Source organism: Gopherus evgoodei, chromosome 2 (genome assembly GCF_007399415.2).
Source record: "Gopherus evgoodei ecotype Sinaloan lineage chromosome 2, rGopEvg1_v1.p, whole genome shotgun sequence".
NCBI lineage: Eukaryota > Metazoa > Chordata > Testudines > Testudinidae > Gopherus > Gopherus evgoodei.
Window position 1 is genome coordinate 221029466 of NC_044323.1, and position 27190 is coordinate 221056655.

The following is a 27190-nucleotide window of genomic DNA, read 5'->3' on the forward strand; positions in this document are numbered from 1 at the left end:
AACACTGGAGTTTTCAAAGGATGTAGTTCTAAAGCTTATGAAGCATAAGGTGTTTCCTGTGCAGTTTCTACTGAGGCTTTTAATCTCAGAGGATCAGATCCTGAGAGGTGCTTAGCCCGTTTTAGGCCCTTTTGGGACTAGTATATAGAAATTAGGTCATCACCACCATACTGCTGACAGAGTAGGTTTGTCCCGTACGGAATGTTTTTTTAATGCTTTGTTCATTGATTTAAATGTCCTCAGCAATGAGCTTCCATTATTATTACTTGTATTATGGTAGTGCCTAGAGCCCCAACTAAGACTGGGGCCACATTGTGCATAAACACGTAGTGATAGACAGTCCCTGCCACTTTACAATCTAGAATACACAAATCAGGCTAAGAATCAGAGGAAATACAGAACCACAAGAGATCAGAGTTCTAGTCCCAGCTGAACCACCAGCCTGCGGTATGCCTGATGTCATACCACAGGTTACTGGCTCAGCTGAGGATAGAACCCAGTTTTCCTAGATCCTGGTCTAGTTCCCTATCCAGTAGATAGCATTTCTCAAGCAGTGGGTTGTGATCCACAAGAGGAGTTATTAAAAGCAATCATGGCGTTACAAGGCATTGAAAATTTCATTACGTTCTAAAGCAGTGGTCACCAGCCCGTCAATCGCAATCAGCTGGTTGATTCTGGAGCCATTAAATGTGTGAAGGTGCAGCAGGACTCAGAGGTTGCCTGCCTGCCGTGGCCCCGCGCTGTTCCTGGAAGCAGCTGGCTGCTGACACGTCTCTGCAGCCCTTGACGGAAGGGTGGTGGGGTGAGGCGGCTTCGCATACTGCCCCTACCCCCAGCACTGTGCCCGCAGCTCTCATTGGCCAAGAACTGGCCAATAGGAGCTGCAGGGGCAGCGCTTGCAGACATGGGCAGCACATAGAGAAGGTACACGCTATACATTTTTAAACAGTGATTTCTTTTGAAAACTTTTCAGATTAGTTTTACAGCTATATCAGAAAATGAATGATTGGTTATTTCATTTACCAAAGGTAATTGAAGCAGATATTTATGAAATCACTAGGTGGTGAACTCTCCAGTTCAACAGGTTAGTCATTAATATTTGGAGGATTTTTTTGCCATGCTGTATTAGCAGAACATCACTAGACAGACATTTAAATTGTTTTATGTAATTAAAACAACAATTCTGGATTTTTTTCTTCAACAGCAAACATATAATATTTTAACAAAACAAGCATATGTCCCTTGCTTCTCACATTTCTCTCCAGACTTCTTCTCCTTGTCCAGATCTATTCCACCCCCAACAATCTTCTCTTCATTGAACTTTTTGAAACTTTGCACTTTTAGAGAGAAGTAAAGGATTGACTGTGTACACAAATTTGCAGAGGGACAATAGAGTTGAGGTTTGTTATTTCTCACCCCTATTTGTTATTTATTTATTTTAAAACATTTTTGCTGTTAACAAGCATGTTACCTCTGGAGATACAAATCTACAGTTTGAGAACTGCAAAACTAAGCATCTCTGATGGTATCTTCTAGTCTGAGCATTGAGTCCCATTGGGTAGATAGAAAGATTAACCTAAATAATCTATGAAGAAGCCTGTGGAACCCCATAAAATTTGGTCCCTAATCCATGAACTATTGGAACTCATTTACAAAACTTTTCTTAAACGTTACATGACTATATTGTCTAATACTATAGAATTAGAATTTATAATGCCTATTCCATGTTGAGATATCTTTGAGCTACAAAGTATTTTAATTAAAACTATCTTCAGATAAGTTTTTTCCTCAAAAAGCATTTTATCAAAAAAATCTGATTTAAATTAAAAAAATCGATTTTTTTAAAAATCATTGATTTTTATCCACCCTACTCCTGCACCCCAACCCCCTGCCCCAAGCTCACTTAATGCACACCCATGGTTAAGAATGTTACACTGATCTGTGACAATCCCTGAAGGATTTTGGATCTATAAACCACAAATGACACTAATAAAAAGTAAAACTCATGAAATGTCCAGTGGATTCTATGAGATTAGGTGCAGAATGACCATGTGACACCTGCACCCAAACCCTCTCCCAGAGCTTGCACCTCTCACTCCTGCACCCCAACTCTCTGCCCCAGGCTCAGCCCTGAACCCCCTCCCACACTCTGAACCCCTCAGTCCCAGCCCAGAGCCTGCACTCCCTCCCGTGCCCCAACCCCAGCCCAGTGAAAGTGAGTGAAGTTGAGGGAGAGTGAGCAACAGAGGGAGGGGGGAATGGAGTGAGTGGGGCACGGACTCGGGGAGGGGCAAGGTAGATCCTGGGTTGATCTTAAGTTCAAAAAGTGATCTTGTGCGTAAAAAGGTTGGAGACCACTGTTCTAAAGCAAAGAAAATCTATACCCTTTTGCCCTTACGAGTCAAGTATTCTCTGTCAATCTCTCAAAATGCACACTCAAATTATATAGACTTATCATTGCTATCATTGATATTTTTGTAGTAAATGTAAGGGAATTGTGAAAATCTGACTTCAGATAATGGGTTGCCAACCTGAAATGCTCCACTAGACCACACTGCTAACTCTGAAGAGCCATCACTTCCCTGGGGAGACTAGACCAGCGGTTTTCAAAGTTCAAGTTGTGACCCAGCACTGGGTCGCAGAATGCAAGGCACTGGGTCACCTTGCTCAGCACCCAGGGACCCTAGCAGCCAGCCAGTAAAAACTAGTCTTTACCTGTTCTGACACCACTTTGTGCCCCGGAAGCGGCCAGCAGCAGGTCCGGCTCATAGGTGGGGGGCCATGGGGCTCCACATGCTGCCCCCACCTGAAGCATGGGCTCTGTACTCCCATTGGCCAGTTTCCAGCCACAGGGAGCTGGGGGGGCGGTGCCTGGGGGCGAGAGCCACACAGAGCTGCTTACACGTCTCCACCTAGGAGCCAGACCTGCTGGCTGCTTCTGGGATGCAGGTGCCTGCCTCTGCACCTCGGCTGCACTGCTGACTGTTAGCCGACGGAGGTAAGCCTGCACCCGAATCCCCTGCCCCAGCCCTGAGCCCTCTCAAACCCAGATCCCCCTCCTGTACCCCAACCTCCTGGGCCCCACCCCAGAGCCCGCACCCCTAGCCCAGAGTCCTGACCCCCTCTCGCACCCCAGTTCTGAGCCCCCTCAAATTTGGAGCCCTCTCCTGCACCAATTTTCTTCAACTGAGTTGCCAGAAAAAAAGTTTGAAAACCACTGGACTAGACTGCCCTGTAAGAGATCTCACAGTTAAGGGGAATAAGATAATTCCTCCTCTTCTTGGGTGCTATCACTTTTCAAATACTTGTTCAGCTGGAAATATATAATATCTTCAGATTTAATTTTAAGGGCTGAGTTTCACCTATCTCACATGTCCCTTTTAAAGAGTATGTTACAGATTGGTACTTCTGTAATTGGGCTATTCAGATACAGAGTTCTCCGGGCAGTTTAGACCTCAAAGAATTCTTCCTCTCTTCCCCTCCAGGTTACATTACCTTAAATAAAGGCATTGATGTGTATAAAATATGCACAGTTATGGATCAAAGGAGTACAATGGCATTTTGTTACTGTTTTCAACTTTGCATTTCCCTTCAACTGATCTAGTGTGACCTTGCTATAGGTGAGATGTGTTCTGCCTCTCATTTTGGTGTTTGCATAATGAACTCTCTTTAAAACTCTTATTTTAGCTATCACAGTATTCTGGTAAAATGTTTAATCCCAAATTGTTTTTCTCTCTGTTGGTAGTTTGTAATCATGTCAGGTCAGTCTTTTTTAGGATGGGAACTCCCACAGATGATAGACATGATTACTGACAAATGCTTCAAGAATCATTGCTTGCTGATTTTGTCATTGTTGCCTGTGACATATTTTTATTGAGATAAATGGCGAAGCCAACATTGAGATCTTTAGATTTGGAAAATAAAGTTATAGGTATAAATACACTTATTTTGCAGTTATTAGCACTGTCATGGTAATAACTCAGAATCCACATCAAGTTTATGTAGGCAGTGACAGTAGAACTAACTTTACTCCAGTTACTACCATAACTTTTGATTGCACTGGTACTTTAAAAGCTATTAGAGCTACTGTATCTTGAATTCTACTAAGCCACATGCCTTGGGAGTGTAATTTTTTTAGATAAGTAAAATAGCAGTAGTTCTTTTCTGATTGTCATCAATTGTTATCATAAATATTCTGTGACTGCACTGGTAAATTTTCATAAGACTTCTTTCTACTTCTTATTAAGGCTGGGGTATAGGTTTGGGAAGCAATAATAGGATCAACTCATTGTGTTCAGACTAGACTGGCCAACAGGATACATATTATATGCTTCCTTAAATAATGTTCCTATGTTTAGATATTTATAACCACTTGTGAGGTTAAATTTGTATATATTTCCATGGGGCCCAAACACCATATTGAACATACTATAAAAGGCAGTGAACATAGTAGATGCTTTCCTTTTATAGTGGGAACTTATCTCCCTAGTAGGAAATGATGACATTTGAAGAGCATATGACCTTTGGGACATGTTTGAACCTTACCTTTTCAGTTTCTACATCTGAATCCTGGGTCTCCATGATTTGTCATTGGTACTTAAAACTTCAGGCCACCCTGATATTTAGAGTTACGTGTGTTTTATACTGTCCATTATTAAAGCCATGGTTGATGCATGAACTGCCGGCTGAGAGAAGCTAGCCTCCGGCCCCGACCCTTCCATGCCCCCTGCCAGAGCCCCCCCCCATCACAGCCACCAGCTCCTGCCCCAGGCTAGAGCCCCCAATGTCTGAGCACCCTGAAGACCCCCAGCTCGGAGCACTGGGAGGGCGGGGCAGCGTTGTCCCAGCCCACCAGCCCCCCAGCCCTGGGACCACCCTACAGGGAGACTGGGGCCCGGCCAAGTGGAAGCAGGAGAGAGAGACGGGGGCAGAGCATAGGCGGGACCACACCCGGTTGTTTGGGGAGGCACAGCCTCTCCCAGCCTATGACACATGCCATCCATGATTAAAGCTAATGTTATTATTTGTTCATGCACAATGCAGATATCTTCTGTAAAGCCCAACTTACTTTTAAAAAATACTTCCCCATCAACTCTCTTTGTGATCCAATTATGAGATAACATGCATATTAATCACAAATGAAACTATTACCCAACTGGATGTTCATTATGAATGAGAGAGCACTTACAGTGAGTACGGTACATTAATCATTTGTAAGGAGTGAGCCATTAAAATGAATCTGTTTTTTAATACTGTAAGAGGGACTCACAGATGATATGAAAAGCTTTTCCAGTGAAGATGTTCAAGGGCTCTTCAAACTTCCTTTTGCTTAGATTTTCTTAGGGTTCCACAGTTACACACTTGCTGCAGGGAGACGAGAGAGCATGAATGTGTCAATTTTTTGGATTCCTCTGGTTAAATTACACTTAATCTTGCTATGCATACTACAAGTATGTATGTATTTTAGGCCTGATCCTACAACTGTATCTCTGTAGGTTAGTCCCCAAGTCTACCTGGCAAACTATTAATTTCCGTGGAGCTTTGCATGGTGTGACAATTCGGGGAATCTGTATATACAATTTTTGAATTCTTTTTGATATTGTGGGTCATTTTTATGTATCTTGTCAGACTTCAGACTCCATTTTGCATGTGGGGTTCTTTACCTTTTGTTTTCATGTTACCTCCATGTTGGACTGCCATTCCAAAGACTTGTAGCAAAGGGCTAACATTCAATGAAGTGAGCTCCCATTGAAATGGAATCAATCAAAACAATAGGCTGGCTCCTATTCATGAGAACTGCTTTATCAGAGGAGAGGTCGCCTAGCAATGAAGTCACTTGATAAGGGCCTGTTCTCACCTAAAGAGGCTGAACCCAGAGTCACCTGATTAAGAATCTGAAAAGTTATAAAAAGACTCCTTGGGGAAGACTGGAGATGTGTACAGGAAGCATGGGACAGGAGAGAGGAAGGAGACGGACCATCCAAGGTCAGAGGAAGCTAGGTCACTTAGAAAAAGCTCCGTGTTTCAGAACACAAGCCATGCACTGCAGCCAAAGGACCTTGCATGGCCACAAACAACTCTGACCCCAGCCCAAAGAATGCTGTGGAATTGTGAGGAAACTGAGGCAGAGAAATGCATATAGGATTTGTTATTTATGTACAGAGCTGGGCATTTCTCATGCTATTAAAGAAATGGCAATAGTGTTGTAGAATCCAATGGAAAGTGGCTGTTTTTCATGCGTTACCATATTTACGTGCCCCTTGAAGAAGTAAACTGTGGACCCAGAACACCATTTGGCTTGATCTAGAAGAGGATGCATTTAAGCTACATGGGAAGTCTGCAGGGTCAGCATTGGTTCTAGGGGTGGGCAGTGAGGCATGTGACCTTACCTCTGAGGAAAGACTGCCAGACAGAAGATCTGCACCCTGAAAATGTACCCAGAGGCCCTCAGATTGGGACAGTGCCTAGACTCCATTCAGAATCTGTGGGTTAAAATACCTGGGGAATCCTGCGGCTGGATTCCCTCACAGCCATCAGTGAATGGCCTAGAGGGGATGCTTGACTGCAGATGTGACACATGGACCATGGGGTTTTGCCTGCACAGATGCATTTGCAGAATGGAAGCTATGATCATTCAATGCAGATTTCTCAAACGGGCTGAATTCTGAACTCTTGCCTAAGTATCTTTTGTCCCAAGGATATCTTTATTACTTAGGAAAGCCAAACCTGTGTGATTCAAAATGTCAAAGAGATAACAGAAATGGAAAGAAATGTCACAAGAATAAAGATGGAGGGCCCCATTTTTCCACTCTGGCTGAATGGTGCTTACTCTCAGTGGAGAGTGGGAGTCGCAGGGATGGCTCCCTGATCTGAGGTTGTCCAGCCCCCTTCAGATTTGAGACAAGAGGTGCCTACACTAACTTCTGCCTGCAGCATAAGATCTGTAACAGACTTTGCACCAGGGTCAGTCAGATATAACTGAGCTTTGGCCCCATACAAATAATACAGGACAGTCCTCCTATATTATTTGTATGGCACAGTTTGAGTTTCATCTAGTTAATAAGAACCAACTCCTTATCTTTGGCCTCTTGGTTATTGAATATTGTACTTGTAAGTTATGAACTTTTACTTGTAAGTTATCCATATATGATTCTGCTGCATAGAATTCATGATCCAGAACAGAGATCGGCAACCTTTGGCCCACGGCCTGCCAGGGTAAGCACCCTGGCAGGCTGGGCTAGTTTGTTTGCCTACCGCATCCACAGGTTCAACCGATCGCGGCTCCCACTGGCCGCAGATCGCCGCTCCAGGCCAATGGGGGCAGTGGGAAGCGGCAGGCAGCACATCCGTTGGCCCGCGCCACTTCCTGCTGCCCCCATTAGCCCGGATCGGCAAACTGCAGCCAGTGGGAGCCGCAGTTGGCCAAACCTGCAGACACAGCAGGTAAACAAACTGGCCCAACCCGCCAGGGTGCTTACGGGCCGGTTTGGCGGGCCACAGGCCAAAGGTTGCCAATCGCTGATCCAGAACAAAGGTGGTTATATTGACCCTATATAAAGTTGAAAGATAGAATTGCTTGAAAATAACGTCTTGTAGAAATATTATTAAAAATAAAATTCAGCTAGTTATTATGGAATTGAGAGTCCTAGTCATCCATTTGTCCAGTGCAGAACGGAAAGTCAAACTAAATTTGAGCCCTTAGTAAAGTAGTGTCACTTCATATTAGTATAACAAAGGGGAAAGAGATAAAAATCACATATTACTAAAGATAAAAGGTCCACAAACCCATTTACAAATTTAAAAGCAACAACCTATACAAGTATGGTTATTATCCTTAAAATGTCAGCTCTGTCCTGTATAGTGGAAGAAAGGATTTCTGGCTCTTCAGAATTTCTCTTGACTTGATACAAAAACTTCATTTATATAACTTTAAGATTATGACGCTCAATGGAAAAAAGCAGGAAATTAAATATACCATTGCAGATTCAGATGTTGTCTTTAACATGGCTGCAAAATAAATGTATTAACATTTCCTTAAAAAGTATGATAGCTGTTGCACAATGGGCAATAACTACTTTTTAAAAGATCTTAATAGCACACCTTATTCAGTTAAATAAAAACAACCAACACATGCACACTACAAAGCTGCCCGGGCTGTATTTTGTTTATTTTTATAATATATTCTTTATGCATTAAATAAAAATATTTTACAGTATATTGAAAAAAATTGCTTCTAGACTGAGAACTTCTGTGTCCAGTGTGTATTGTTATAGCTATTTAAACTCAATTGCATAGCTCTGTAAATGCATGTTCACTATCTGGGAAGAAGGTATGGTTTTGCTCCTTTTTCTCTAAATACTGGTTTGGGTGCTCCTTTCAGGACGAGAATGGAAGTGTATGTTCCAAGTATCCTCTTTCTTGGATCTAACACGGGCATCTATCTCAGATTGCTTTTTCCACTACTGAAATATGACTGTACTAATTTTATCTCATTAGGCTGTATGGTTCTGTTCAGATGGCAGTGCCAAATTGTCTAGCTCTGTGGGTTTCAGACACATGACCTTGGGAGAGGGAAAAAATAATCATATTGCTCAAGCCTTCTGTATCAGTTCCAAGTATACTTTATAACATGTCATATATACCCATTTGCCCCATACTCTTCTTGCTCTGTGTCTAGTGTGGCCACAGATTTTCTGTGGACTCATTCAAGTTCAGCCCGCTGCTCAGTGGAAACTATCCAGAGGAACTCTGCCTGGAGGCGTGATCAATTAAGGCAGGGGTGCCCAACTGACAGCCCATGGGCTGTACGTGGCCCAACAGAGCATTTCATAAAGCCCACAGCCTGCTTCAACACAAAATACTAACAGCCAATTCGTAAGCGATTTGTCATCAGGTTTATATCATTTTAGTTTACACAAATGTGTAAAAAGACAAAATTGTCCATAGAAACAACCTATCTAAATACATTCAAAACAAGCTGAACTTAAAATGTAAATCAATACTGGTGACTTTAAATCTGATTAAAATATATAGAATCTGGTCCACACAAGGTTGTGCTTAGGTTTATGTGACCCATGTATGTAATAAGGTTGGGGACCGCTGGATTAAGGGCCCAGAAATATGCTCTACCTTTGTAGAGACCCAATACCAGCTTCCTCCTCCTGATATGATGGATGGCCGCGTTGGCCAATGCCAGGAGATTGTTGAGGAGATCTTGCGACTTTGTGGGGCCACGGATGGGATGCGAGTGGATCAGGAGGTGCAAGTGCAGCTAGAACCTCAGTAAGAAGTTCTGGAGGAGCCAGAAGAGGAGCTGCTCTCTGATGCACTTTATGTAGATGTGCTTGAAAGATGCATAGTGAATGAGAGAAGGGATTGCAGAAAAGAGAAAGGAAGGTCTCATGGCTAAGGAAGATGAATACTGCCCTGGAGAATTAGATTCTATCTCTGCCTCAGCTTCAGAGTTCCTAAGCAAATAATTTAAATCAAACTTTTTTGAGGTGGTCATAAATTCTCTGTTCCTCACTTTCTGGGTAAACAGCTTGAGACCCTGAGGCCTGAGTTGCAGAACTGCTGAGTGCTCACGGCTGTAACTGAAGTCAATGGGAACTGTACTAAAATACATAAAAGTGCTGTACAATGCTAAGTATTCTGACAAATCAGGTTTTACGTATCTCAGATTGGGCACCGCAAGTTAATGGATACTTTGGGCTTCAATCTTTTTGTGCCTCAGCTCCTCCACCCATCTGTAAAATAGGGATAATACCACTTCCTCCTGTAATGGGTTTTGTGAAGATAATTTATGTTTGTGAAAGACAGATAGATAGATATACTGATGAGCACCAGAGAAAAACCTATGTGGAAGTTAGTCAATCTATCTTAAGAGCAGAGTTTGAATAGTGTGCTGTAAATAAGGCCTGAGGCCACACATGGGATAATGAGAGTAAAACAAAATACTGAATAGCTGCTCATTGATTCAGCACCATCTGTCCTGTGCACTGAAAGAAGCAGGGATGCAGTGGAAAAATATAGTATCCGATTATGTAATTTAAGACTGTATTATAATGAATGTACACAAAGAAGTTCAATTAAGATTACACAGGCAACTTTAATTCTAGTATTTCCTAACTTTTGAGTGCTTGACTTTACCACTTTAATGCTTTTTAATGTAGTTTTTATGTGTGTATATATGCCATTCACTCCTCACATTCTGTTGAATAAGTGTGAGAGAATGTACAATGATTTATATATAGCAATAATACTTAACTTTCAAAGCATATTTCATCCAATGATCTCAGAGTGCTTTACGGAATTTATTTAGATAAGCTTCATACTTCCCATGTGAGGCAGGTAAGGGATATATATAGGGATCATTTAACCCACCACTGAAATGCAGCCAATACTGGAATGAAGTGTGGCAGCTGTTTAACAGAGCACAGCAACATTACACAATAGGTTAGGCTAAGGAGGGAAGAATAATACTGTTCTCAAGGAAAATATTTTGTGAAAAAGTATTTGCAGTAGAAAGTGTTTGAGTTGAATCTTCCAAAGAAACTGGCTTTAAAAATCTTTTAGACTTGATTAAAACACAGAGCAGCTAACTACACTACTCTGGAAGAAATAAATACTTGCACTGTTTGAAACCTGGGCTACAGAATATTATCCAGTAGTAAGGAGGAAATAATCCAAATGCTGTAGATTTATTTGGCTTTAGATAGCATCTTTCTTATGCTTTGGGATTAGAAATCACTTTTTGTTATTCCTTTAAACATCGTTCTGCATGTCTGAGCTGTATCTCTGCTCTGTATCCCATGAGATCTGAGTCTTTTTGCTTTTAAGTTTTCCTTTGCTTTTGTAGTCAAATAACTGTCCTCATTCATTTCCTGCTTATTAGAAGCTCCAGACTTAGAAAATAGTTATGCGTGCACCCACATAAATATCCTTTTTCGTTTGAGAACAATATTGAAATAGCATATAAGGGGGAAGATGTGTCTTTTCATTTCCTTCAACATGAGGCTGCTGCATACCTCTCTCTATCAATCTTCAGAGCTTCATGTATCTCTCTAAATAAATTCTCTATTGTGAAAACTGACTTTAAAATTTAATGCTTGGTGTCACTGTGCATTCTGCAGGCTTTTTAATGTTGTACTCCCCTTCCCTGCGTCCTGGCTGACTGCTGCTACTCCCATGCCCTCTGTTATCTTGGGTGGTTCAGGTGTCTCGGGGAAGAGGTCGAAGGCGCACAGATCACTTCAATTGTGACCTCCGATCTGACCTCCTGCTGACTCCTTGAGAATCTGAGGCTTTGAATGGGAGGGGTTGGCCGTAGACTCTACCATACTTTGTAGATATGCCTATGGGAAGAGAAGTGACTTGAGAGGGATTTGGCAGCACAAGTTTTCAGCAACAACAAGAAGATCATCTACTTAGTGGACATTGTGGCTTGTTTGTGATTTCCTTCTGATCCAGTAGGGTTACGTGGCTACCAACTCTTACCCCAAAACATATGCAGCCTTTGGCATGGTTTAACTTATCAGTCATCACTCTGACACCTAAGGTTTCATACAGTATGTGGAGTACCAGAAAAGATGTGGCCATTTCAGAAAGGGACAGAGAATATGTATCTCTGTGGTTGCAAAGAGAGAAGCATCTGATGGCTTGAGGAAGACTGAGTTGGAGCTGCAGTTCTCTGGAGCCCAAAGAGAAGAAAGTGGACTACATAGAGTGCAGTGTACAATCATGATAATTTTGCCATTATCATCATGGCCAGGAACCACAGTAAGACACTCAAATCCTCTGGTGATGGGTCTGGTATAAAAGTGAATAGAAAATATTGCATCTGTTCTCTTAATAACTAACAAGAAGCTAATAAATTGACTGAATTCTATTTGCAGGCTAAATTCAGTTTCCAAGTGGACATTAGTAGGAGAAGTTAAAAATTAAAGTCCCAGAGTTTTAAATAATAAGACTGTAAACCTTGAGAGTGGCCTACTGTTATGCAAAATTTCTGAACTGTCATATTATGTGCATTCAGCAGCCCTTAAAAAGTAAAGCCCTTCTGATTGTTATATTCACTGGGAAACAGGTTTAATCTCTCTAATATTGTGGTCTTACTCGACCAACATTACACATCACTTTGTAGTAGTGACTTTACCTTAGGCTAGATGGTGGAGAGTGCAAAACTCCTGATTTCAATTAAAATTGATAGTGTGCATTATGCTATAATACATGCTTCTTGTCACATGGACTCCAACATTGCACTAAGGACTAAGCAATATAGATACCGTTTTCTTTTAGACATAAGAATTTAGGACTAGAAGGGATGTCCTGAGTCATCAAATCCAATCCCCTGCTGTTGCAGGCAATACTGTCATAATAATCTTGTTCATAAATTTATCAAACTCCATCTCGGATGTGTTTCTTCTCAAAAGTGTCATGGTAAACGCCATGAGTTAATTGGCATCACAGCAAAATATCTACCAAACCACTTCCTTTGAAGAATATCAGTTATCCATCTGATCTAATTTTTTTCTTTGCTGGAAGAATATAGTGTTTACAGTCCATGTACACAAAGGAACATAGACTAAGAGAACCTCTTCTTTGAAGCAGGATCTGTGCTTCCATACTTGAGTGTTTTTTTTTCCTTACCTCAAATCTGTACCTATTCATTTAACAGCATCTGTTAGAGAAAAAGATACATGAACCTCCTTTAATGAGTCTTAGAGACCCTATTAATGCTGAAACAACTTTTATGAGGCATGGCAGTTTTTTAGGAGGGTTGTAGCAGCCATCATCTAGATTTCCAAATTTGTCGTGTCTTCTTTGCACCTATATTTTAGACTATAAATTCTTTATGACTGTCTTTTATCTTTGGGGCTTGTATAGCCCCAGCATACTGTCATTGCTAAACAAATAGGCCAGAATTTTGTGTTGGGGGGTGAGATTGTGGCTGCCTTCATTTTTGGGTACCCAACCTGAAACAACTTGGCATGGACTTATTTTTTTAATAAAGTAACATAAAACAGGGACTTAAAGGATATGAAACTGATCCCTATCAAAGTGATTTTTAGCCCAGAGCACCCTTCTCAGGACTCTCACAAATTTATTGCTGTTGAAACATTGAAAGTCATTGTGGATGGACTCTGCTTGAAATTGTGTGGGGTAGTGATGTTTCTTTCTGTTATGGCAGACCCCTGAGGATTTTTGCTGTGGAAGTAGATCTTTGTGGAGGTGTCTGTCTACAATCCAGTCAGACAGTAGCACGACCATTTTTGGGGCACTGTAGCCATGCGGCGACTCATCCCTGCAGCACCTCCTACTAGTTGTCCAGAGCATTAGCTCTTCCAGCCTCTGGAGCACCATCTGCAAGCCGGTGTCCCACTTTCGCTTGGCCCCCTATGTCCCTCCCAGACCCGGTGCCTCTTTATCTGGAGTGCTGCCCCCTGGCAGTACACTGCTCAGTCTCAGGGTCTCCCCTCCCCAGGGAACCCCCACCCCCGTATCCCCACCTGACCTCAGTCGAAAGCTACTGCCAGTCACTAACTAGCCTCTGCACCCTGGGCAGACTGCAGTGTCAGCCACTCATCATAGGCAAGGTTGGATCTGGACCTGCTGCCTCTCTCTGCAACCCAGTGCCTCTCTGGGGCCTTGGACAAGGCCCTGCAGCCTGGGGGGTTGCCAGCCTGGAGCTCCCCAGCCCCTCTGGCCTTTCCCAGCCCTGCCTCACTTTAGCACCCTCAGCTTCCCAGCAGCCAGTCCCCCCTCTCTCTCTGAAGGCAGAGAGAGTCTGTGTGTGCTTCTGGCCCACTGCCCTCTTACAAGGGCCAGCTGGGCCCTTATTAAGTCAGCTACAGCTGTGGCTGCTTCCCAATCAGCCCAGCTTTCAGAGCTACAGCCCTCTCCAGGGCTGCTTTTACCCCTGCAGCCCTCTTTAAGGGCTGATTTCAAGCCCTTCAGGGCAGGAGCGAGTGACCACCCCGCTACAGGCATCTTTAATCCCTTCTGCGGCGTGAGGGAGACTCTGGCACACATGTACTTAGAGTGCACCAGGTTGCAGCCCCTATACCAGCTCCTCACAAATATTCTGTTAAGTTTCTGGCTGCACTTTTCCCCTCACCTCCTTCTCTACGCACTCCCTATCCATGGCCCCACGAAGTCCCGGGGCCTCCTGGTCAACCTCCTCCTTGTCCTGGCTAAAAAGGCCATCTACATGACCAGGGAGAGGAGGTTGGCCGATGGAGACTCCGGTGACTGTGGGGCTTGTTTCCGCTCCATGGTCTGTTCACGAATCCGGGCGGAGTTCCTTTGGGCAGCGTCCGCTGGCTCCCTTGACGCCTTCGAGGAGCAGTGGGAGCTGTCCGGGATTCTCTGCTTGGTGTCCCCGTCAGGTTCCCTTCTTCTGACCCTTTGACCACACTCCTGTCCCTGTTCTTTTATTAGTTGTCCCCCGTAATCAGTGGGTTCTGTGGTCCTGTGGGTCCTCCCCTTAGGCTGGGAGAGGATCCTTTAGCAGTGGGCGGGCTTTGCCCGTCCACTTCCCGGAAACCCAATAGATACAGGCACCTTTAATCCCTTCTGCGGCGTGAGGGAGACTCTGGCACACATGTACTTAGAGTGCACCAGGTTGCAGCCCCTATACCAGCTCCTCACAAATATTCTGTTAAGTTTCTGGCTGCACTTTTCCCCTCACCTGCTTCTCTATGCACTCCCTATCCATGGCCCCACGAAGTCCCGGGACCTCCTGGTCAACCTCCTTGTAGCGAGGAGGCCTCACTCCCCACCGCGCCTAAGAGGGACAAGCCAAAACAGGCGTAGCAGTGGGCGGAGCCATCACCACCTGTCCCCGCCCCCCGGAAGTCATGAGGCGGGACAAGAAGTATAAAAGCCCAGCCCCGGTGCTCAGTTGGTGGGAGGCTGCTGGAGAGGACAGATGCTGGTGCCCGAGCTACTGCAGGGCCCAGCTTGCCCCATGCTCGGTACCCGGACGAGTGCTGGCCTGACCTGCCCCATATCTGGAGGAGTGCTGGCCTGACCTGCCCCGTGTTCGGTACCCAGAGGAGCTGCCTGAGCTTCCTGACGCCCGGCATCTAGAGGAGCTGCCTGAGCTTCCCCACGCCTGGTACACAGAGGAGTGGCCTGGACTTCCCAATGCCCGGTACCCTGAGGAACCCATGGTCTGGGACCCACCGGACAGCACCGGCGGATGGCAGGTACCCAGTGAGGGGGAGATTGGAAGTAGCCCGGGGGTAGCCGACCCCAGTCAGGCTGTAGATATACCTGAGCCTATGTCAGTGTATACTGCTAGGGCCCCGGTCTGGGATGCAGTGGAGTAGGAGGGCCTGTGTCCCCCCTGCCACCCTTCCCCCCTGGGCTGAGGAGACCTTTTGTACCGGTTACCTTGCTGTTCAGCCCCTGCTCGCGGGCCGACTCGTAGCTGTGTTTGTTGCCCCGCCCTGAGCCTGGGCTTGGGCTGTACAAGCCACAACTGTGTTTGCTCAGCCCAGCTAAGAGGCCTGAGCTTGAACTGCTTGGGGCCCCGCCCACTCCAGGGCCCGGTTTATAAACTCACTGATTGCTGCTCAGCCCAGCCTGAGGGCCTGAGCCTATTGACTCTGGGAAGCCAGACTATTGCTGCTCAGCCCTGCCTGAGGGCCTGAGCCTATTAATCCGGGGAAGCCCGACTATTGCTGTTCAGCCTTGCAGAGGAAGGCCCAAACTCCCCAGCGACTCAGCGTTGTTGCCTCAACCCTGAAGCCAAGGGACCGGGCTGACAGCGTGTGGTGAGCCGGTGTGGCTCCCCTCCGCCCCTCAGGGAGGGTTGAGCCCCGGTTCCACCCTTCTACACTCCTCCTGGCCCTGGCTAAAACTAGGGAGAGGAGGTTGGCCGATGGAAACTCCTGTGACTGTGGGGCCTGTTTCCGATCCTCTGTCCGTTCACGTATCTGGGCAGAGTTCCTCTGGGTGGCATCCACTGGCTCCCTTGATACCTGGCGCTGTCCAGGGTTCTCTGCTTGGTGTCCCCATTAGGCTTCCTTGTTTTGACCCTTTTGACTTATTTCATTAGTTGTCCCCTGAAATCAGTTGGTTTCCAGGTCCTGTAGATCCTCCCCTTAGGCTGGGGGGGTTCCTTCAGCCCACTTCCCAGAACCCAATAGGTATAAGCACCTTTACATAATGTTCAAACTGCATAAGGATGATCTGTCATTGTAAATAAAAGTTCATATATTTTCAAAGAATTACTTGTAGCATTTTTCACTAAATTCTTGTATTCTAATATCAAAGAATCCCTAGATAATAAAGTACACTGCTTTTTATTAAAATAAAAATAACCTGAGACATGTTCCTAGCCTCTGTTTGCTAGATACTGGGAATGAGTCACAAGGGATGGATCACTTGATGATTACCTGTTCTGTTCATTCCCTCTGAAGCACCTGGCATTAGTCACTATCAGAAGACAGGATACTGGCTAGATGGACCTTTGGTCTGACCCAGTATGGCCGTTCTTATGTTCTTATGTAAGTACCAGGAACACTCTCAGTCCAAAGTCATAACTGATTAAAACCCATGATGGTATCATTTTTTATTTCATGAGGGGCATATTCTTGCATAAGAACATCCATACTGGGTCAGAATGAATAGAACAGGGCAATTATGTAGTGATCCAGACCTTGTCATCCAATCCCAGCTTCCAGCAGTCAGAGGTTTAGGAACACCCACAGCATGGGGTTGCATTCATGACCATCTTGGCTAATATCCATTGATGGATCTATCCTCTAGGAACTTATCTAATTTCTTTTTTGAACCTAGTTATGCTTTTGGCCTTCACAACAGGCCTTGGCAACTAGTTCCACAGATTGACTGTGCATTGTGTGAAGAAGCATTTCCTTAGTATGTTTTAAACTGGCTGCTTATTAATTTCATTGGGTGACCTCCTTGTTCTTGTGTTATGTGAAGGGATAAATAACATTTCCCTGTTCACTTTCTCCCACACCATTCACAATTTTATAGACCTCTATCATATCCCCCTTTAGTTGTCTCTTTTCTAAATTGAACAGCCCCAGTCTTTTTAATCTCTCCTCCTATGGAAGCTGTTCCATGCTATTCTCTGGACCTTTTCTAATTCCAATACAACCATAGATTCTTAACCTTAGTATCATGTTTGAGTCCCTTCCTCAGATATTTAAAGATCTGGATGACTGAAGGAGTGTGGAGTAGTATAAAATGGTATAATAAAATGGTATTGTCAGAAGCTACTTCAAAGACCAGCATAAGACCATAAGGCACTTAGTGCTGGCCTAACTCATCTCCCTTTGCATTCAGAGGTAAAACACCCATTTACAGTGTGAACAGAGTTGGGCATGTGATGAGTGCTTTTGAAAATCTCACTTGAAATGTATAGTTGTATGATAAATCTTAATCAATTTTATAACTTCTTCGATTTCCTATTGGAATTATTCACAGCAAATAGGGTTTAAGTGAGGCATAAGTACTGTGTAAGCTTTGAGCTTGCTGTCTGCACAGGAGTAAGCTACACCACAAATGCTTAGCATATTACACCACAGAGAGGGTCATGAAATATTGAGGGAGAAACACAGCAACTGGTAGGTGAACACATGCAGACTAAGGGAAACATTAAGGTAAAAATGTCATTACGTAATTCCAACCTGTGAGTTAATTTTTTTTTCTATTTACTTGAGGTAAAGAGTTTTAGGATTTTCTTACAAAGGCTCTTTCTGGGGCTGGAATTGGAACATAACTCCAAATGTCTTTGCCTTCTTGTGCAATAAAGCACACACTAGCTGTATGATGGACCTAAATCTCCAGACAGTTGCAAAGAGACACGGCACCTTCTGTCCTCTTGTACCATAATTCCATACTTGATGGTCACTGAAAAGAACAGTCTAATAAAGAATAAAACAAACAAGGTGGTTCTAATTACTCTCCTGTGTATTTCAAGATGTTGCTTTCAAACTCTACTGCAGATTGTAATAGATAGTTTCATAAGTCTGGGCAAACTGCCTCCCATAGCAGTTGCCCAGAGTTAAGTTGGAACAAATCTTCAGTGAGAAATGCCAGGTCTCAGCTTGATCACTTGTCTTTTGTCAGAGAGAATTTTGCTATCAGCAGGATTTTTTAGAAGGCATTATGGATTTGCTTTCAAAATCCATGAAAACATTCACCAGGAAATCTTGTCACTGAATGAAAGAGTTATCTCTTGGGCCTAGCAATATTGTAAGTACTCTGCTGTAAATGACTGAAGTCTTAATTGGTTTTAGCCTAGAGTATATATTTTCAGAGGCTCATACACCGTCTGTTTTCATCATAGTATTTCCTAATTAGAAATCCCTAGTTCATACTTTCTGATTCTTAGTTCTGCTTCTGTATTCAACACTCTTAGCTTCCAGTAAGACACTCTTTTAAAAATATATACACCTCTATCCTGATATAACACAATCTAATATAATACAAATATGGATATAATGTGGTAAAGCAGTGCTCTGGGGGGGCAGGGCTGCACACTCTGGTGGATCAAAGCAATTTCAATATAATGCAGTTTCACCTATAACACGGTAAGATTTTTTTGGCTCCCGAGGACAGCGTTATATCGAGGTAGAGGTGTATTTAGTTTTCAATTTCATTTATATTAGAGAACCTCTCTTATAGGAAAAGCATAGCATTCACTGACTGCTGGACTGCTGGAATTAATGGTGTTCCAAATTCCTGTTCATCTGGAACTGCAGGGATTTTTTCAGTTCATGAACAATAATCTGGACTTGCATTTTCAGTGCACATAACATATTGATGTGGTATTTTAAATAGCTGTATCTAGTATTGCTTTCCCAAGTTGTGGGATATAATTGGTACATGTATGCTAATAAATAATTGTGAAGGGGAAAATTGCTTTTAGAATTAGATTGAACTTCCAGGGATTTTTAGACTATAGATAAAAGGTCAAATTCTGGCTGGAGCTTCACATGGGCATAGATCAAAAAAGTCAGAGCTGAGAAACTCACAGAATGAACATTATCTGCAACAGTTTTAATTACTCTTTAAAGGCCATTATTTGGGAAAGCACATATGCGTGTGCTTAACTTTCATTAACTCCACATGAGTCAGGGTATGTCTACTTTCCAAAAAAAGACGTATTATTCACTCAGTGTTAGCTAATCCCTGTTAGCTAATTTGGGTTAAAACAGCAGTGAAGATTTAGCAACCCAGCTTTTAACTTGGGTTAGCAGCTCAAATTCAGTTCCAAGCTCCCCTGTAGGCTTTAACTCAACTTGTTAACATGAGTTAAAAGCCAAGTTCCTGTGTCTTTACGGCTTTTTTAACTCAAGTTAGCTAACCTGGATCAGGTAACCTGAGTGAGGAATATCTCTTTTGCAGTGTGGACATACCCAGAAGCACATACTTAAAGTTAAGCATGTTTTTAAAAGTTTTCCTGGCACAGCATTCCTTTCTTAGCCATTTTACCCACTGTATTGAAATCTGAAAATTTTTTTGGTTGGGTCATTAGTTGGGCATCCCAGTCTACATAATTGGACCATACTGAAGCAATCAGAGACCACAGTGATGGGCATGGTGTAAAAGCTGTAATAAAATAGAGTATTTCTAATTCTTCCTGACTCATTAAGATGTATGTACTGTGCCCGGAAATGCTTTCTTTATGCTCCTGCTACAAGGTGTCACAGGGTAACTCTTTAAGAGGGAAGAGACCAATACACCTTTGATTGATTAGTTGAGCCCCATTTGGCTATAAGAAAAGGCACCTGGGGACTAGAGTGGGGAGGCTAGGTGAGTCTGTCAGAAATGGGGTAGAATGTGAGTGAGAGTAGATATAGGATTTTCACTACTTGTTCTCTAGGAACAAGGAAAGAAACAAAAAGGTCTGGGTAACAGGAGCAGGTATATCAGGAGGCTCCATGGGAGTGGCTGTGATTAGACCTGTTAACCCTTCAGGATGTTCCTGGAGTCTTCAGGAAGTAAAGAGTAAGCTTTAATTAAAGATTATGTTATGAAACCTCCAGGAATATGTCCAACCAAAATTGGCAACCCTTGCTGTGATGGTTGCCTGGGAGTTGCGGCAGAGGGAATCTGCTGGGGAGGTGCTCTAGGGAGAAAGTTGTAGCGGGGGGCTCAGTTTACAGAGCATAGATGGAAGAATCCTGCAATAAGCTCTGAAGATAGAAAGACTGAGAGAGGTAATGGAGGGGGGAACCCTGGGAGCTGTAGCCCTGGGTGTGCTGGGGAGCTGGCTTTAGTTTGTTTGACTATATTTGGGTACAAAACTGCCATAGCCAGAGTTTTTTTCTAGGCAATGTGTCATTTGTGGGATGCGGACAAACTAGGACCTTACAGGTCCCCATTTTAGACTGATTAAAAATCAATTAAATCAGTAGTATAATTATAAAAAAAAATCATAGTGAAGTTTTTTTACAAAAATGGATTTTTTTTTTAATTTAACTGAATGATCAGAATAGTTTTATACATTTCTTTAGTGTAAATCACAAATTTAATTTGATATTTAACTTTGGTATTGTTATGCTTTGGTCTAAAACTTTCTGTTTAGTTTGCAAATATTTTCATCCCCTTAAGACATTTTAATTTTTCTTTAACTTTGATACGGTAGCTGTGGTTTCTGGTTTAATGCCCATTATTTTATATATGTATCACTAATTCAAGAAAACAGTGGTAAAACTTACCCTTGATGTTTTCATAATAGGATGCATAGTGCCTGTAAGATACCATCACTGGCTTCTTTAAAGTTACAAACAGAGCAGAACTGTTGAATCAGAACTTGCTCCACACCCTAATATGGATATAAAATGTATCTGGCCTCAGAATTTGAGTACTAGCCTGCCAGAATTTCAGTTTGGACCATTCTAAGCAGTAAACAAAACTGTATAATAGTCTAAATAGACTGTCCATTCCCTACGTTGCTAGTGGCTTATCATTTATTGACTTGAACTGCATGAGTTTTAATTTTTTCAAAATAATGAGGTCATTTTTTTCAGACTTTTTTTGTTGTCGCTGAGTGCTCATTGCAAACTTGTACTGTTAAGAGTGGTGTGTGTTTGGGGGTGTGTGTGTGTGGCTTTTGTTGTTGTTTTTTGTTTGTAGTACAAAATTCCTTGGGTAAAATTCTAGCTCCATTCTGATCCATGTAACCCCTTACTGGGCTACAGTTTTTGGCAGTTACAAACATGCTCCCTTTTTAGAGTGTTCCCTACAGGATGAAGTCTATGCTTTTCAACCTCTTACTGCCTATTATATTAGAACAGTACTACTTGGTTAGAACATACTGGAAATGCAAGTTGGTTTGTTTTCCTTAAGAATGTTCTAACTCCTGTTAGCTGGTTCTCCTGAACATTGATGCAAATTATTTTATCTTTTAAAATATTGGATTATCTGAGTCTTCCAATGTTAACAAGTACTAAAGAAGTCTATTTAAAAACAAAATGTGTATCTCCTAAATAAAAACACATTTGGTGGAATACTTCTGTGGGAGAGCTAGGTTAGATTCCCCGATTCTGGCCTCTTGCTCTACAGCAGGGTTTCTCAGCCCATGGGTAAGGACCCAACGCTGGGTCACCAGAATGTTTCAAAGGGCTGTGTGACAGCTTCTGTCACAGGGGTCTGGCTGGGCTTGCCTTTCTCCTCCAGACACTGCAACCTCTGGGGGTCCCAGAGTCAGTTAGGTTTGGCCTAGCCATCATGATGATGGGAGCCAGGGTAGGCCAAATTTGAATGAGTGGCACTGCACCACAAGCCAGGTCACAACTACACTTGCACAAACTTGATCCAGTCAGGGAGATGGGGCCAAATTTCAGCAGAGCTGAAACTCTGGAGGTTGCAAAGCCTGGAGTGGAGAGCCAAACTCAGCCAGCCCCACAGCACAGAAGCTGCAGGAGCCACCACTGTGGGGTGAGTGCTGGGCAGGACCCAACCCCCCGCAAGGCAGGATCTGACCAAAACCACCCCAGGGCCTCCACCCCCAGACTATTTTCTGCATTGTAACAGGCCATAAACATTTACAAATGGGTCCTGAGCCCGAAAAGGTTGAGAGCCACTGGTCTATTGGATGATTGATGGAGAGAATTTCAGCCATCACTCTGCAGCAAACCTCACTAGCTGATTTTAACAATTAACATTTACTCTAAGGAGAGTTCTGCCGTGATGCAGAGCTTGCATATTTTAGCCTGTGTGTAAAATGTCATTACAAAGTAATTGGAAAGACCCTCAAAGATCCTTCAACAAAGACCCTTGACAACTTCATTGGTGAGGTCATTACCAACCTCATGTGTTTTAATGGCTTGAGGGAACTCCCTCTATTTCCCCTTTTTATTCAATGTCCTCCTTTCATAGACCTTAAACTGCTATGGCCTTCTCTCTCTTGAGCAGGAGTAAACAGTTCTCTCTCCAGATCTCATCTGTACTTTTCAGTTTAACTGGCCTGTGGGGGTTGCGAGAAGATGGCACAAGTTGCTTCTGCCCTGAGTGCTAAATGAATTGCCTCCTCAGAGTTTCCAGTCTTTGCTGACTCTGGCAGTAAGGAACTCCCAACTGTGATCCTCTGCAGGGTAACGTCCTGGATGGCCCTAAATAATGTGCTTTATTGAATGGCAGTAGTCATTTTAATTCTGGGGTTTATCACTTTTTGTAATTGACCATGTCTTTTGAGCACCTTAGCATGTCATGAGCGGCAACAATGGGATCATTATTTAAAGAACCTAATCACTGCTAAGGTTGAATTTGAGATAAAAGAACAAGAGCTTAAACCAGAAGGAAAATACCAGTACATCTCTACTGAGATCCTCTCTGAGACAGAAAATGTGTTCTTTCCCTCTCCATCCCTTACATGATTGAATATTTTGGTGACTGGGAATACATTTCATCATAATATTGTAGGGATGGAAGGCGTTCTAGAGGTCATCTAGTCCACCCCCCTGTCCTTGACAGTATTTGTCTAACCTGTTGTTAAAAACCTCCAAGGATGGGGATTCCACAATGTCTCTTGCTAATGTAGTCCAGTTCTTATCTAGCCTTACTGCCAGGGAGCTTTTTTTCCCTAATCTACCCTAAATCACCCTTCCTGAAAATTAAGCTGAATACTTCTTGACCCACCTTCAGTGAACATGGAGAGTAATTGATCACCATCCTCTTGATAACAGCCCTTAACATAGATGAAGACTGTTAATCAAGTTCCCCCTTAGTCATCTTTTTTTCAAGATTAAACATGCCTAGTTTTTTAACCTTTCTGCAGAGATCAGATTTTTCTAAAACTCTTTTATAATTTTTGTTGCTCTGCTCTGGACTCTTTCCAATTTGTTTACATCTTTCTTAAAGTATAGTGCCCAAAACTGGATATAGTACTCCAGCTCAGGCCTCACTGGTGCAGCTATAGTACTGGATATAGTACTCCAGCTCAGGCCTCACTGGTGCAGAATAGAGTGGAAGAATTGCCTTCCGTATCTTACATATGACACTCCTTTTAATATACCCTAGAATTGAGTCTTTTGCAACTGTGTCACATTGTTGGTTCATTTAATTTGTGATGCACTATAATCCTCAGATCCCTTTCTGCAGAACTACTGCCTTGCCAGTTGTTATCCATTTTATATTTATGCATTTGGTTTTTTCCTTCTGAAACGTAGTATTTTTCACTTGCCTTTTGTTTTTAATTTCCTTTATTTTAAACTTTTTCCTGTTAAAGAAGAAATTAATTAACCCTGGATAATATGTTAAATATTTTATAGGGATGATGTCATAACTATAAAGGGAAGGGTAACAACCCTCCTGTATACAATACTATAAAATCCCTCCTGGCCAGAGGCACCAAAATCCTTTTACCTGTACAGGGTTAAGAAGCTCAGGTAACCTGGCTGACCCAAAGGACCAATAAGGGGACAAGTGTCAGGATACTTTCAAATCTTGGGGGCGGGGGAGGGGAGAGAGAGGCTTTTGTTTGTGCTCTTTGTTTCTGGTGGTGTTCGCTCTTGGGACTAAGGGGGACCGGACATCAATCCATGTTCTCTAAATCTTTCTGAACAAGTCTCTCATATTTCAGACTTGTAAATAACAGCCAGGCAAGGCATATTAATTTATCTTTGTTTTCTCAACTTGTGAATTTTACGTTTGCTAAAGGGAGGTTGATCCCTGTTTTGTTGTAACTTTGAAACTAAGGCTAGAGGAGGTTCCTCTGAGAACTTTGAATCTGCTTTCATGCGGGTCCCCATATCTGTACCCTAGAGTTCAAAGTGGGGAAGGAACCCTGACAGATGGGCATGTATTGTTTGTGATTGCCAATGACTTCAGTGGGCTTTGAATCAGGCCCTTAGAATGTAAACACTTTGGGCTAGAGACCTGTCTTCTATGTCTTTTCTGTGAAGAGCCTAGCCAACTTGTGGGCACTGTAAAATAAATAATGGAGTGCAGCTCATTTGCTTTTTGAGTCCCTGCATCATAATACCTGTACATTGTATTTCTTCCTGTTGCCCAACTATCATTAACTTTTTCTAAAGCACAGTGTCTTTCATAATTTATGTTAGGGTTTTCATTTCTGTTTCTACCCTAAGCATTGATTCTGCAAAGATTTATGCATGTGCTTAACTTTAAGCATATAAATAACCCCATTGTGGTTAGGAATTGTTTGAGTGCTTTTGTTTAAAAGAGAGCTGCTTCTCCCCCAAAACTCTTACACCAAAGGTATTTGAACCAAAGCAGGTGACTACTAGGTGCTACCATTCTCTGACAATCCCATTTGCGGCATTGGCTTCTGATGCCTCTTACAAGAGAACAAAATAACCAATCAGTCTGTAAGAATACTCTTCTATAATCTCCATTCTTAATTATGTGACAGTGTAGAGGGTATCATGTAGAATTTAGTGTTGTTAATCATCCACCAGTACGCTACACTCTTGCTATAATGCCCCTCGTAATTAACGAATCTTCGGCTATAATGAACCCAATCCCGGGATTGCATCTGGGGCATGGCGGGGGGCTGAGAGCTCCTTGGGGCACAGTGTGTGTGGGGGGGAGGCTCACCTTGTCAGCCCCCATCCCTTCTGCAGCGGTGCTCTTTTGCTATAACACACCCCTTGCTATAATTAACAAATTCCTTGGATCCCCAGGGCTTTGTTCTAGCAGGAGTGTACTGTAGTTATCAGTGAGTAAAACTAGTGTAAAAAAAACGGGGCTTACATTGAGTTCTGAAGGTGGTGGGATCCATTCTGATACACGAAGCAGCAAGACAGTGGCCAACCAAACCCTTTGGTGAGAGAAGTGGGTATTTTGTAACTGTGATGGAGCCTCTACCACACTGGCAGAGAAGGGGTTAACAAAACCTGGGGAGGCTGTGCAGGAAGCAGCCAATAGGAGAGGGGCTGTGAGGAATGGCCAGTCAAGGTCTAGCAGGCCCATATAAAAAGAGCTGCAAGGCAGAGCACCCCATCAGTTGCTGCTGGTAGCCCAGGGAAGTAAGGACTGCTTCCCTGGAGAGCTGAGAGAACTCTAAGCAACTTAGACAGAGCAGTAGCTAGTTCCTGGGACTGAGCAGCTGAGGCCCTGAGGCGAAGGTGAAGAAGGTGCTGGGGCCATGGGGAAGTGATCCAGAGAAACGAAACAGTATCGTTGACAGACTCAGGTTACAGAGGTGCAGCAGGAGGCTGCTATTTACTGGGTCCCCAGGTTGGTGCCTGGAGTCATGGGCAGGCCTGGGTACACCCTCACCCACCACTGAGGAAGTAGCTGGACTGTTGGACGGAAATACCATCCCCCACCCTCCCCTGGATGACCTAGCCAGAGGGCTGACTTGAGAAGAGGACGCTGCAGTTATGGGAGCTGAGAGAGGAGCCGTAGGTGGGAGCAGAGACAGACTGCTGGTGTGGAGACACTGGACATGGGTGTTGCCCTTGAGCTACCCCCTAGCATGACAAGGAGGAGGCGTCAGTCTGTTGGTGAGGGCTGCACCCTATGACAGTAACTCTTCATAATCATTTTGATTTATTTAGCTTTCTTCCCACTAACACTTTCATATATTCTCCAAACTGTAGTTGGGGAAACTTGAACCTTTATTACCTTATCTTAAAGGGACCTCATGAAGTCATGATGCCTAACATTCAAATATGGTGAAAACCTCTTCCATCCCTAGAGATTTGGTTAGTGGGATCGTGTAATTTCCATTCTTAGTTTTCTTTGAGGGAATAGTGACCTGTTTCTGAACATTCTACAACAATAGCTCATAAGAGACTTTTAAAATAAGAATTCTTGAATGGGTACCAGTATCCTGAACTAAAGAAACACTTTCTCAAGTGGCCTTTTCAACTTTTTGTTTTTTGTTTAGTTTAATCATCTTGAAGGGGACTAGAAATTCACTCTTTAAATAACTCTCTTACATTGCAAGTTTAAATATAAATGTTCTGTTCACCTCATCTCTGATAGTGTTCTTATTAAGGTAAGGTGTGTAGCCTTGGATAGTTAACCAAAGACTTCTAAATCTGTGAGAACTCTTTTTGTAAAGATATACTTACTAACATTTTCTCACCATAAAATTTTAAGTAGAACTGATTCAAAACTACAAAAGCAGTGAAATGTTGAAATGCTTCCTTCTGCCTATAGTTAGCTGGGTTTCCTAGTATGCTAGAAGATGGACTGTGATTTCACTAAGTCATAGATGTTTTCAAATATTCATTAGTTATTTGTATTGTCTTTAGTTTATCACAGTGTTAACTGTGTGTGTATTTTGTCTGATTAGAGTTTTCTAAGAGTATTTTCACTTTCTGTTTTAATACTCTTGCAGTAGTCATGCCTTAAGTGTCCAAGCAGAGGTGGAAATAAACTATATGTTTGGAATTGCATGAGAGAGTCACTTGGTCACTTTTTTAAATTTAATTTTCCGAACATCACCACAGTAGCTCATTAAAAATCAATGAATTATTTATCATCCTTCATTTCACTGCAGTTGGATAATGAAAGGGATTGTGATGTCTCTGGTCAATACTCACCTTTGTTTTCCTGAACTTCTGTGTCACTGAACAATCCTGATGCATCTTTTAACCACCTACTGAGGTTGCTTTCTTTTCTTTGTTTTCTCTTCTGTCGAGTAGTGTCAGAAGCAATTAAATGACACATACGGTCTTCCTGAATGTGTGGGATGATTTGTAAAGTATGTGTTAAAAATAGAAGTAAATAC

General features: G+C 42.9%; 1 protein-coding gene across 31 annotated transcripts in view; it reads left to right on the plus strand.

The window, feature by feature from the left end:
• Positions 1-27190, plus strand: part of DTNA (dystrobrevin alpha) — a 324921-nt gene that overhangs the window by 92216 nt on the left and 205515 nt on the right. The window contains exon 1 of one of the 31 annotated variants that reach the window (XM_030553019.1): positions 20145-20201. The exons of the other annotated variants lie outside the window; for them this stretch is intronic. The gene's annotated coding sequence lies outside the window, so the exon portion shown is untranslated. Of the gene's footprint in view, positions 1-20144; positions 20202-27190 lie in introns of those variants that run through there. 31 annotated transcript variants of the gene reach the window in all.